Below are 12063 nucleotides of genomic sequence, written 5' to 3'. Positions count from 1 at the left end.
TGATACGAGAGTCTGAGGGTAAGACTTGCTGCTACTGTGTCTATCAGCATGCACAGATACTTAGTCCTCTGCTTGGGTTCGAGATGGAACTTCTCGAGATTTATCACAAACCCTAGAGTGGCAAACGTGAGGAACTGACCCTTGTCCCGTAGCAACTACTAGCTCCCGGTCACCAGGACCTGCCAGTCATTGAGAAAACTTAACAGATTTATCCTGTGTGAATGTACCCAAGCTGACACCAGGGCGAACACTCATGAACACCTTGGGAGCGGTCGAGAACCCGAAACAGAGTGCCCTGAATTGGTACACCGTCTTTCCGAGGATAAAGTGAAGGCACTTGTGGGACAACTGGTGGATGGGTATCTGGAAGTAAGCATCCCTCAGGTCTACTGTAAGCATGATGTCATTCTCCCTGATAGAGGCAATCACAGCATGTACGTGCCATCTCCATCTTGAATCAAATCTGCCGAATGAATCGGTTCAGGGGAGAGAGGTCTATGACTGGTCTCCAGCCTTCCAAAGTCTTCTCTACGAGAAAGACTTTTCTACAAGAAAGACATGGCAGTAAAAACCTGGAGGCCAGCCCGACACGCCTTCCATAGCTCTCTTACTCGGCATCTTCTGCACTTTTTGCAACAGTTCTTGGTACTTCTCAGAACCTTTGAGGTACAATTGCAGATGGACCGGGTGGTTGTTTGTTTGTTTGTATGGTGTTTTTACGTTGCAAGGAACCAGTGGTTATTCAGCAACGGGACCAACGGCTTTACGTGACTTCCGAACCACGTCGAGAGTGAACTTCTATCACCAGAAATACACATCTCTCACTCCTCAATGTGAGGAGTGAGAAGCAAACACCAAACCGACCATGCCACTGAGGCTCTGAACCAGACTGGTTGGTTGGTGAGAGGTGGCAGAGACTCAAAGGGGAGTAGATATCCCTCCTGAAGGACATCTACTACCCAGGTCTCTGCTCCATATTGTTGCCATGTTGCCCAATGGCTCGATAGGCAGCCCTCGCCACCAGTGGCAGCACCTGGAAGAGAATGCTGCTCCTAGCATTTCCCCTCTTCTTTTCCTTACCCCCCATTCCCATACGCAAGGAGGGCGGAAAGGGACACGACTGTACCCCCTTCGATGGGAGAGAAGAAAGCTTGGTCGTTCCACAGACACCCTTTGAAGAGGAGGACTTCTTAGGGGCCGAGGAAGAGCTAGCTAGACTCGAAGGTCTAGCCTTAGTGGATTGTGAAGACCCAGAGGCGCCACTGCCTGGTGAGCAAGGCAGTCTTCATCATCCCGATGCTTGTCCACTGCAGCATCTATCTATTCTCTGTTGAAGAGGTAGAACCCAGCAGTCTGTTGCAAAGGGTCAAAACAGACTTGAGACCGAGAGACCTGGCTGCACGAGAGAGAACAGCGTCCCTTAAGCACCAGGTTCACCCACAGGTTTGTCATTTGGTGGACCAAGTAGAAAACCACCCTACCCCCAGACTGGCACAATCTCCTGAAGGCTGAGTCTTCTCCTGGAATGATAACTCCAGTAGAGGCAGCAACCTTAAATACCATGAATGACCACAGGTCTAGCCAGGAGACTTCCTGAAGAGCTGCCACAACGGTAGCCTCCAGGGTCACTGCTTCTTGCTGAGAGGGGATACACTCTCTGCAGTAAGCTGCTGCAACGACAGACAAGGACCAAGACAAAATAAGTCCGGACCTTTCCGAGGGCATGTAGAAAAGTCTCTGCCAAGGTAGAGGAGGGGGAAGCCTCATGTCTGCCTGATTAGTCCAAAGGGAATTCGCCTGTCCTGAGACAAGATTGTCCACTTGGCCTAATACAGGCAGTCCCTGGTTATCGGCGATTCGATTTTATGGTACTTGCAATCCGATTTTATGCTGCTCGTCTAGCGCCATAACGGGCTGAGTTCCAATTATCAGCGCCATAACATACCTAACAGTGGTGCCATAATGGTGCTTATGGTGCCAATAACCCCATAAATCGAGATTTGGTTAATGGCGGTTTTCGCTTATCGGCACCCCTTTGGGAACAGAACCCCCGCCGATAACCAGGGACTGCCTGTACTCTGTCAGCAAGAGCAGACCACAGTAGCCCCGTCAAAACCTTGGGTTCCTTCTTAGAACCCCAAACGATTCAAACTGAGAGGGGCAGTCTCCTGAAGAAGAGGAGGCCGTGGCTGCTTCCCTGAGATCGCTGTGCTGACAGATCAGCATTAGGATCTCGCCGAAGGTCCTCTGTATCTTGGGTTTGTCTGACTCTCTAGGCAAAGGTCCCTCAAGCCCTTTGAGAGAATGGTCCTCCTGATCTACTACTTTCCCAGGAGGGAGAACCTCGCCAGACCCCCTTGAGCCATCCTTGAACGACGCGGGTGTACGTCTGGTGCAGTCCTAAAACCCTTCTAGGAACTTAGGCCCCCATCGCTGAATCCTGCGGAGAGCACTGCAGGATTCCTCCTATCCATCTTGCCACTCCCAGTGTTTCCCAAGGAAGTAGAGGGAATAGGAGAGGAGGATCGGATGCTCTCATTCGTCCTGCCAGCATGGGCACGTGATCATCTACCCGTTGTGATGAAGGCAGCACGGTTGTAGGAGAGAGTGGTTCCCTCGGCGAGAAGCTTTCCCAAGGAGTGCGCGCGGCTGATGCGCTTGGCCTCGTACTTGGTCACTCACATAAATGCAAGCGAGAATCAGGTGAGGCCACATGGTCAACAGGTTGGCAGGAATGTGTACCATCCTTACGATGCTTCCCAAAGCTCTTCGAGGCCGAAACCTCGTGCGAAGAGGACTGCTCAGGGGACCTCCCCTTACCAACTCCTGATGTCTTGTCCTGAGAGACAGCAACATCTTCCCTGGCATCTGATGAAGAGCCAGGCTTGGCTTTCACTGGTAGGGCCAAGTCACTAGTGCGGCTTGATACCTTCTCTCATTCTGCGCCACTTTCGAGACAGTGAGAGGTCTCTCCATCACTGACAATGAACCTGAGTCTGAACTACTGTGGCTCCTGTGGACACTAGACCCTGGGGACACCGTGCCATGGTTACCACTCCTGAAGGAGCAGACGAGCCAACTGTTCCCATGGGGAGAGGATGCAGCCCTTAGAAGCTTCATGACCAGACCTTATAGGGGCCAGAGAAGCTACCTTCCTCTTCTTGGGCTGTGAAGCCTTCGAACAGGGAGGTGGCAGACGATGACACCTTCCGAGACTTCTTTCTCCTCGACTTATTCGCCAACTTCTGCAGGAGAGCTTTCAGGTCCCCCCAAGGAGAACCAGATGACTCTGCAGGTTCAGGAGCAGGATCAGGTTCAGGAATGGCAGGTGGGGTCACCTCTGTCACTACCAGTGGTGATAAGAGGGGGAGCAGGAACAACAGGAATAGGCAGAGGTATCATTGCAAATCCAGGAAGAGATGGCACAGAATTCATGGGTGCTGGTAGACTGCACACTGGCAGATGGGCACTCGTGCCAAACACCACATTTGGAGTCACATTGGTTGGGTGGTGTGCATAAACCAAGTGGAGACCAATAGGAAAACGGTGCTAGGTCAATGTATAAATAGTGGAGGTGACTACAGCATGAGTTACTGCATTGCTGGCACTGGCACTACTCAAGTGTGTTAGCAATGCATTCACAGAAGGTGGTCCCACAATGCCCAGCGAAACCCAAGCCTGTCACCTCACCTGCAGAAGACAAAGTTGGGTTAATGGGAGGGGTATCCCCTCGCACCGAAGGAGGACCTATGGAGCAAGAGGAGTGTTGCCCTGGTCACCAGCCAAGAGAGAGATAGGTAGGCGAGGGATTAGGTACCAAGGGCGAGGTAGGGGACGTGTTACCCCAAGCCACAGCCAAGGCAGTCTTCCTGTGATATCGTCTCCTCCCAGCAAACATCCCCCACTGTGCTGTAGACCAGTCACAACACCTGACACAACGGTTATTAATATCACACGCCTTCAACAGGAGGAATATAGGGTGTGAAGCTCAACATCAACAGACGAGCAGAAAATTACAAATTTTTAAACAATTTGTATTTTTCATAGCTAACAAGGTGAAAGCTGGTCAAAGACTGTGCATTCAACCTCGTGACGCACTAGTCTTTTCCCAACCCTGGAGATAAGAAAATGTAGAGAGGGGCAGCTAGAGGTGGGCAGTACACATTAAGACCTCAGGTTTGTTAGCTATGAAAAATACAAATTGATTTAAAAATTTGTCTTTTGTTCATATGCGGAACAAACCTTCAGCCTTAACAATAGGATAGACTTTTACTTGGAGGGAGGTACAGACATCCTAAACCAGCTGGGAGTTAACCCACCTGACCACCTCCGTAGAAAGAAACGAGTTCTAAAGGAGGTGGGCCAATGCCCGTGAGAAGATAGATAAATTGATATCTAACAATTCAGCCATCTGGGTTGCAATACAATGATATGAGCAGATTCATTGCATCTAGGGAACTAAAGAAAATTCTGATTGTTCAATAACAAACCATATAATCACAGGGGCCTGTTATTACTCCTAACTCCCCCTTGCTAGAGAGTAGAGTATTTGCTACTGAATAGAGGGTTTGATTATTTCAAAAATACATAAAGCAAACTAACTATCAGTATGACTACCTTACTAACCTGTATTTGACCTGTCCAGCATATGACGTGTCTATCCTCAACCTGCCCGTAGGAAGAAGAAAGGAACAGAGAAAGAAAGAGACCAGCCAACTCACTCATTGTTTCTTCCACACAGTCACCTTAGGTAAGATACAAAATTGCCCGGTAAAGGGCAGTGGATGAGTTACACAACTTGTTGGGCAGCCACCACAGGGACCAAGGAAAACGTGTCCATAGACCTGTGGCCAACATCTCTTAGATAAAATGAGGTGAACGTGGATTGGCGCAACCACGTACCAGCGTTCAAAATTCTATGAAGAGCAAAATTTTTCTCAAATGCCAGAAAGGAACTTATACCTCTGTCATGTGCTCTAGTCTGCACAGACTCTGACAGAACTGTCAAGAGACGAATAAAACTGCTTGATCGCTTCACATATCCAGAAAGAAATTGTGTTCATGGAAGCTTCTTTCTTGGATCAATCTGTGCTAACAAACAGCCTATGACACCCAGGTCTGAGATGTTGAGTCATTTTAAGATAGCAACGTAGAGCTCTGACAGGACACAACAAGAGCTCTTGTGGGTCATTGTCCACAAAATCATTAAAAATGGAATGGAAAAAGAGGCAAATCTGTCGTCATGTACCAAGGGATTCTGGGTCTTGGCCCCTGAATTCTGGGACAAATTCAAGGTCACAGACCCCCAACCCCTGGCATGTTTCACATCATAACTTGGCCATGAAGCTCCCCCATTCTCTTCAAAGAAGCCAAAGCCAAGAGGAAAACTGTCTTGAGCATCAAGTTTCTGTCCAATGAACGACACAAGGGCTCGAAAGGAGCTCTAGTGAAACTTCTAAAGACAAGTGAAACATCCCATGCCGGAGGATTAAGTTCCCTTGGAGAGCAGGTCTGTTCGAAACCCTTGAACAACAAGGAGATCTCCCAGGATGAAGAGATGTCTACGCCTCTCAGATGCAACACCAAGCTCACGCAACTCTGTAGCCCCTGATAGCAGAAACTGAAAGGCCTTTCTCATCCCTGAGGAAGACCAAAAAATCTTCCCCATACCTGAAAAAGCCTGTCTGCCACGACTTGATGCAGAGACCACTTCATGCCCAGGATCTGGTGCCAATAACTCAGTTTGTTGGCAACTACATTCTTCTTGCCTGGGATGTATTTAGCTGAGAGCTCCACCGAGTTGTCAATCGCCCACTAGTGTAACTCGACAGTCAATGAATGGAGCTGGCGAGACACCAGACTCCTTTGTTTGTTCACATATGCGACCACCGTGGTGCTGTAGGACATTAGAACTACCGAATGACCCTCTACCTTCTCCCGAAATTCCTTCAGACCCAGAAAAGCTGCCTTCAACTCCAAAACGTTGATGTGTAGCAGCTTGTCTTCCATACTCCGAATGCCTGATGTAATGAGGTTCCCTAGATGAGCACCCCAACCCCAACCTGTGAGAGAGGCATCTGAAAACAGAAAGAAGTCTGGAGGGAGAGAACTCAGAGGGACACCTACTAAGAGATTCTGATTGTCCAACCACCAACGAAGGTCTTTCCTCCCCTCTTCTGACAGAGGAACTCTCTGAAGAAGGGAATCTCCTGCCAGGAACCAGAAGTCTTTCAGTTTCCATTGCGGAAACTGAAGCTGAAGATGACCATGAGGGACCAACTTCTCGAGAGAAGACAAAATACCCAGAAGAACCTGCCACTGGTGAGCCGGCTGTTCTGGCTGTGATAGGAACTTGTGTGCCACTACCCGCAACTTCTCCAACCTCTGGTCCGAAGGAAAAACTTGACGCTGCTGTATCTACATATAACCATACCTAGATAAAGAACTTTCTGGCTGGGATCGAGATTCGACTTCTCTAGGTTTACTACAATGCCTAGCTCCCAACAAAACCGAAGCAGATGATCTCTGTCCTGCAGCTGCTTCTTTCTGGAACTTGCTTAGACTAGCCAGTCGTCGAGGTATCTCAACAGGCGAATCCCGTCACTTTTAGTACCAGGAAGTCATTAAAAATGGAATGGAAAAAGAGGCAAATCTGTCGTCATGTACCGAGGGATTCTGGGCCTTGGCCCCCGAATTCCGGAACAAATTCAAGGTCACAGACCCCCAACCCCTGGCATGTTTCACATCATAACTTGGCCATGAAGCTCCCCCACTCTCTTCAAAGAAGCCAAAGCCAAGAGGAAAACTGTCTTGAGCATCAAGTTTCTGTCCAATGAACGACACAAGGGCTCGAAAGGAGCTCTAGTGAAACTTCTAAAGACAAGTGAAACATCCCATGCCGGAGGATTAAGTTCCCTTGGAGAGCAGGTCTGTTCGAAACCCTTGAACAACAAGGAGATTTCCCAGGATGAAGAGATGTCTACGCCTCTCAGATGCAACACAAAGCTCATGTAACTCTATAGCCCCTGATAGCAGAAACTGAAAGGCCTTTCTCATCCCTGAGGAAGACCAAAAAATCTTCCCCATACCTGAAAAAGCCTGTCTGCCACGACTTGATGCAGAGACCACTTCATGCCCAGGATCTGGTGCCAATAACTCAGTTTGTTGGCGACTACATTCTTCTTGCCTGGGATGTATTTAGCTGAGAGCTCCACCGAGTTGTCAATCGCCCACTAGTGTAACTCGACAGTCAATGAATGGAGCTGGCGAGACACCAGACTCCTTTGTTTGTTCACATATGCGACCACCGTGGTGTTGTTGGACATTAGAACTACCGAATGACCCTCTACCTTCTCCCGAAATTCCCTCAGACCCAGAAAAGCTGCCTTCAACTCCAAAACGTTGATGTGTAGCAGCTTGTCTTCCATACTCCAAATGCCTGATGTAATGAGGTTCCCTAGATGAGCACCTGTGAGAGAGGCATCTGAAAACAGAAGGAAGTCTGGAGGGAGAGAACTCAGAGGGACACCTACTAAGAGATTCTGATTGTCCAACCTCCAACGAAGGTCTTTCCTCCCCTCTTCTGACAGAGGAACTCTCTGAAGAGGGGAATCTCCTGCCAGGGACCAGAAGTCTTTCAGTTTCCATTGCAGAAACTGAAGCTGAAGATGACCATGAGGGACCAACTTCTCGAGAGAAGACAAAATACCCAGAAGAACCTGCCACTGGTGAGCCGGCTGTTCTGGCTGTGATAGGAACTTGTGTGCCACTACCCGCAACTTCTCCAACCTCTGGTCCGAAGGAAAAACTCGACGCTGCTGTATCTACATATAACCATACCTAGATAAAGAACTTTCTGGCTGGGATCGAGATTCGACTTCTCTAGGTTTACTACAATGCCTAGCTCCCAACAAAACCGAAGTAGATGATCTCTGTCCTGCAGCTGCTTCTTCCTGGAACTTGCTCAGACTAACCAGTCGTCGAGGTATCTCAACAGGCGAATCCCGTCACTTTTAGTAACAGGAAAATGCGACTGTAAAACCCTGGAGAAGATTTCCTATCCTGCCCCTGGGGACATCACCGGCCAGGGGCAGGCTTTGGCAATTGTGGTTCGTGGATTTGCATTTGCAACAATTATCCGAACACAATAAACACAATTATACACAGATGTTCAACAAACAATTGGTCTGAGAGCGAAGAAAACATCTTTCCCTGATGACGGCCAAAAGCAAATTGGAATGTTTATGTCCGGTCAGGAGGGACTTCCGACTACCAGACTAATAGTTAACGACCGAACCACTTTCTTTGAAAGATTTCACTGACTGTGTCCAGGCCATGCGTTTAGTAATTCATATTGTAAATGACCGAGGGTTTGTATATTATGTAGGAACAACCACATTTCAAGTTTCTGTTCCGTTAATGCAAACTTCCGACTTGACTTGTTTTACTGCCTAAAATTGTTACCAGCACCTACATTTCTTGTAAGTATTCCTTACTACAAGGAGCCCAATACTCAGTTGAAGTATCGGTTAGTAGCCTATTTCCAGTGTGGAAGAAAGGGTGTTAGTTCTGATATCCGGTACCTTTTCTCTCTCTCTTTTCATTTCTTTCTGGATGAAGACTTATACAGGACAAGCCCTTAAGGAGCCTAGCTTGTACTTTTTTAACCGCTGCTGGGAGAAGCTAATGTACATGTACACTGGTATCCTGTCAGTGAGAAAAAAGATAATATTGTCTTGTGATTGACACAATAGGAACATAATGAATGTCTGCATGTTATTTTTTTAAATGTTCTTCAAGACAACTGGAGAACAGGACAGGAACCTCCATTCTAAATTGAAAATTATACAGATATCCATCAGGTGAACTCAGTAGCCATTTTTGGTTATTACGATTAAAGTGATTGCCACTGATTGCAACAGAACTATTTTCAGGAAGCTTGTGACTGTATTTGCTACAGAAAGGAATGCTGTTGGTTAATGTGAACCCTGGAGGACCTGCTAACATGGATGATTAATATACATAAAAGGTTTTTCACTAGACAGAGAAGCAGTAGTTGTTATAATTAGGTCTTTAGTTGTAGCATATAATCAGACTAGAAAGGAAATACATGCAATTCAAAATATTTTTCATTCACCTGAAACTTTAAGAGGTACAAACTTCATTTATACTTAAGCTAACTTAACATTTAAGAGGGAAACAGCATGCAGCTCATAAAAGGTGCATAGTTAACCAGCTGATAATAATTAAATTAATTTTAAAGATTTGCAGTATCTTCAGGATCTTTACTATCCATATTGCTTATCTTGTATTAAGAAGATGGTGCTACATTGCCTGGGGACCTGATGGCTACCGACCAAACAATGGCCAAATGGAGATGAAAGTAGAAGATTGGTATTGATGGAACAAGCTAGATCTGCTTCTTCACTAGACCATATGCTATCAAACTTAGTGTAAAGTGTGTAGAAGTTGATTGATGACTTCTGCCTCAGCATTGAGAAAAAGGAGTGAAAAAATCAGGAGGATTTTGTCCTGACTTCACAAATACTGAGCTTAGTAAGGGCATAGATTAGTTTGACCAGTTTCCCAATTACATGTATATCTATGGCCTCAAGTATACCATGGGAGGCCATTTGACAACTGACAAATCCATGTGTTTTCTAGAATTGAGTATGCCAACCATTCTACTGGTCTTTATCTCAAACTTGCTATGTTCCAGAGAATATGTCCAGGTATTCAGAATGCCACTTATCTTTGTATGCTTTATTCATACATTAATTATAGCCAATATTTCAACTGAACTAGGTGAATCTAGTATGTATCCTTTAATATCCTTAGATGTTGTCTTGATGTAGATCATGTTTTAGTAATATGTACTGAGAAGTCTTTAGGCTTATTGCTAGTTATTTTCTCCCCGATCTGCATTTTAGGTGTTGCCACCACAGCAAATATCAAGAATGAATCCTCCTACATTTCTTGGCAAAGTCTTTGCAGATAACTGTCCATGAAGAAAGCAAGTAGTACTTGAATGTTTACAATAGTCTTAAGTAGTGACTAACTAAAGCAGTCTTGTCACCAATTTTGTGAGGCCAGTAAAATTGTAAATCCTTTCTCAAAGAATCAGCTGTTAACAAGCTGGGATTCTTGGTGAGCTCTGTACCGCATTAACTTAAGAGATACCAAACTTGTCTGATGGGTATGTGTTTCAACGGGAATTCAGATCAACATACTATTTCAATCCAGCATGTTTTCCTATTGGAAGCCACTCGTGCTCAGTGTATACTACACTCAGTGACTGGGTGTGTTTGCTCAATTTTGTGCATTATTATTAATTTTTCATGAGTATACAAAGTAAAGTAGCTGTGAACTCCTTAGATTATAGAGGCCCAGAATATATGCTCCTATTGCATAGCTAAGGAAGCTGATTAGTTCATTTTACAGTGTTTCTGCTACTACACATTTATTCGCAGTAAGTGTGTTAACAGTTTAAAATCTTTTACCAGTCATGTTTAACTGTCTTAGAACAAAGGTTAAAGGATGAATACACTTTCTTCAGCTTTTTCTCTTACTGTATTTTTACATCTCTCTCTCACCTTATTTGAACATTCTCTCTCTCTCTCTCTCTCTCTCTCATCTCTCTCCTCTCTCTCTCTCTCTCTCTCTTCTCTCTCTCTCTATCTCTCTCTCATCTCTCTCTCTCTCTCTCTCTCTCTTTCCTTGTTTCTGTTTTGTGAGTTTGTTTCCTGAGCTCTCCCTCTAATGTTTTGCAAGAAATTAAAACAATAAATGGTAGTATAAGTAATAGCAAGAAAAAACAGTGCATTGTGATACAGGAGGCATAAACTTGATCCATTTGCTTTTGGTAATAAATTTCATATGTAATGTCAATTTTATAATATAATAATAAAAATTTTCATTATTCAGAGCAATGACTGTCCTGGTTTCATGGTGCAAGCTTGATACAGTAATCACAGACAGTAATGCACTGTTCTTAGCAGAAGGATGATATACAACTTCTGAATTTGATGACCAGTGCATCAGTGTGGCTGTTCCATGAGTATACCTTCATTTTGTGTACAATTTAAATAACTGTATAAAGATTTTTCAATTACATATTGGTGTGGGGTACATCTAGCCACATAAACCATAGTTTACTGCTGAATGTGAGCAGGGGTTGGTATTCATTATTTATGTTTAGTTTATATGGTGTTAGCTACAAAACAAAGAAATAATAGTATACATATTAAACATTTTTCAGTTGCAAATGCCTTTAAGTAATTTAGATTTTTATCAGGATGCTGTTTATAGTTTATGTCCCATTAATAAGGTACAACCAAAGTGATTAACAGCTAATCTCTCCCAGTAACACTTAATTTCTAATCTCTTCCAACAACTGTTAATTTCTCCCACTAAGGGATGAAAAAATGTGGGTAACACTTAACTGTAAACCCCTATCCATAAGAAGAGCAAAGAGGAGATACAGGAGCTAATTATTAGAATTACACATGCAATTCTGCATTTATCCAAAGATGCATATTAATTAGAAAGGAAAACACAATTCTTCATCCATGTATTGAGGTTCCTTTTTAAAACACAAAACCATGCTAAGCAGTAAATATGTTACATAAGAGTTAACAGTTTTACTAGTGTACAACATGAAGCATATACCTGATAATGTTAAATACATAGTATGCTTCAGCACAAACACATCCTTAATTGGTATAAGCCTTAAGTAATTGTTCTTGATTCATGATATACTAGTCAAATTGAAAAAAAGCTATAGCGGGAGTCAGTAGTTTAGCAGAAATATGTAGTACTAGAATAGTTAGAATAAACAAACTTCCTGTATTATACTTATTTAACATAGGTCAGAAATTTGTTTATTGCCTCCATTTCAAGATATACAGTAGAGAGTAAGAGGGACAATTTTTTTGCTAATTACTCTTAGATTAATGACAAAGAATTCACTGTTACGAAGTTAAACTCTTCCAACAACTCGGCCTCCAAGCCTGGGGGAAGGATGAGCAGGAGCTTTGTCCATGACAAGGGCCTTCAGAGGCATTT

Source organism: Macrobrachium nipponense, chromosome 1 (genome assembly GCF_015104395.2).
Source record: "Macrobrachium nipponense isolate FS-2020 chromosome 1, ASM1510439v2, whole genome shotgun sequence".
NCBI classification, from domain to species: Eukaryota; Metazoa; Arthropoda; class Malacostraca; order Decapoda; family Palaemonidae; genus Macrobrachium; species Macrobrachium nipponense.
The sequence above is the reverse complement of the archived record's forward strand: the minus strand, read 5'-3'. Positions refer to the sequence as shown.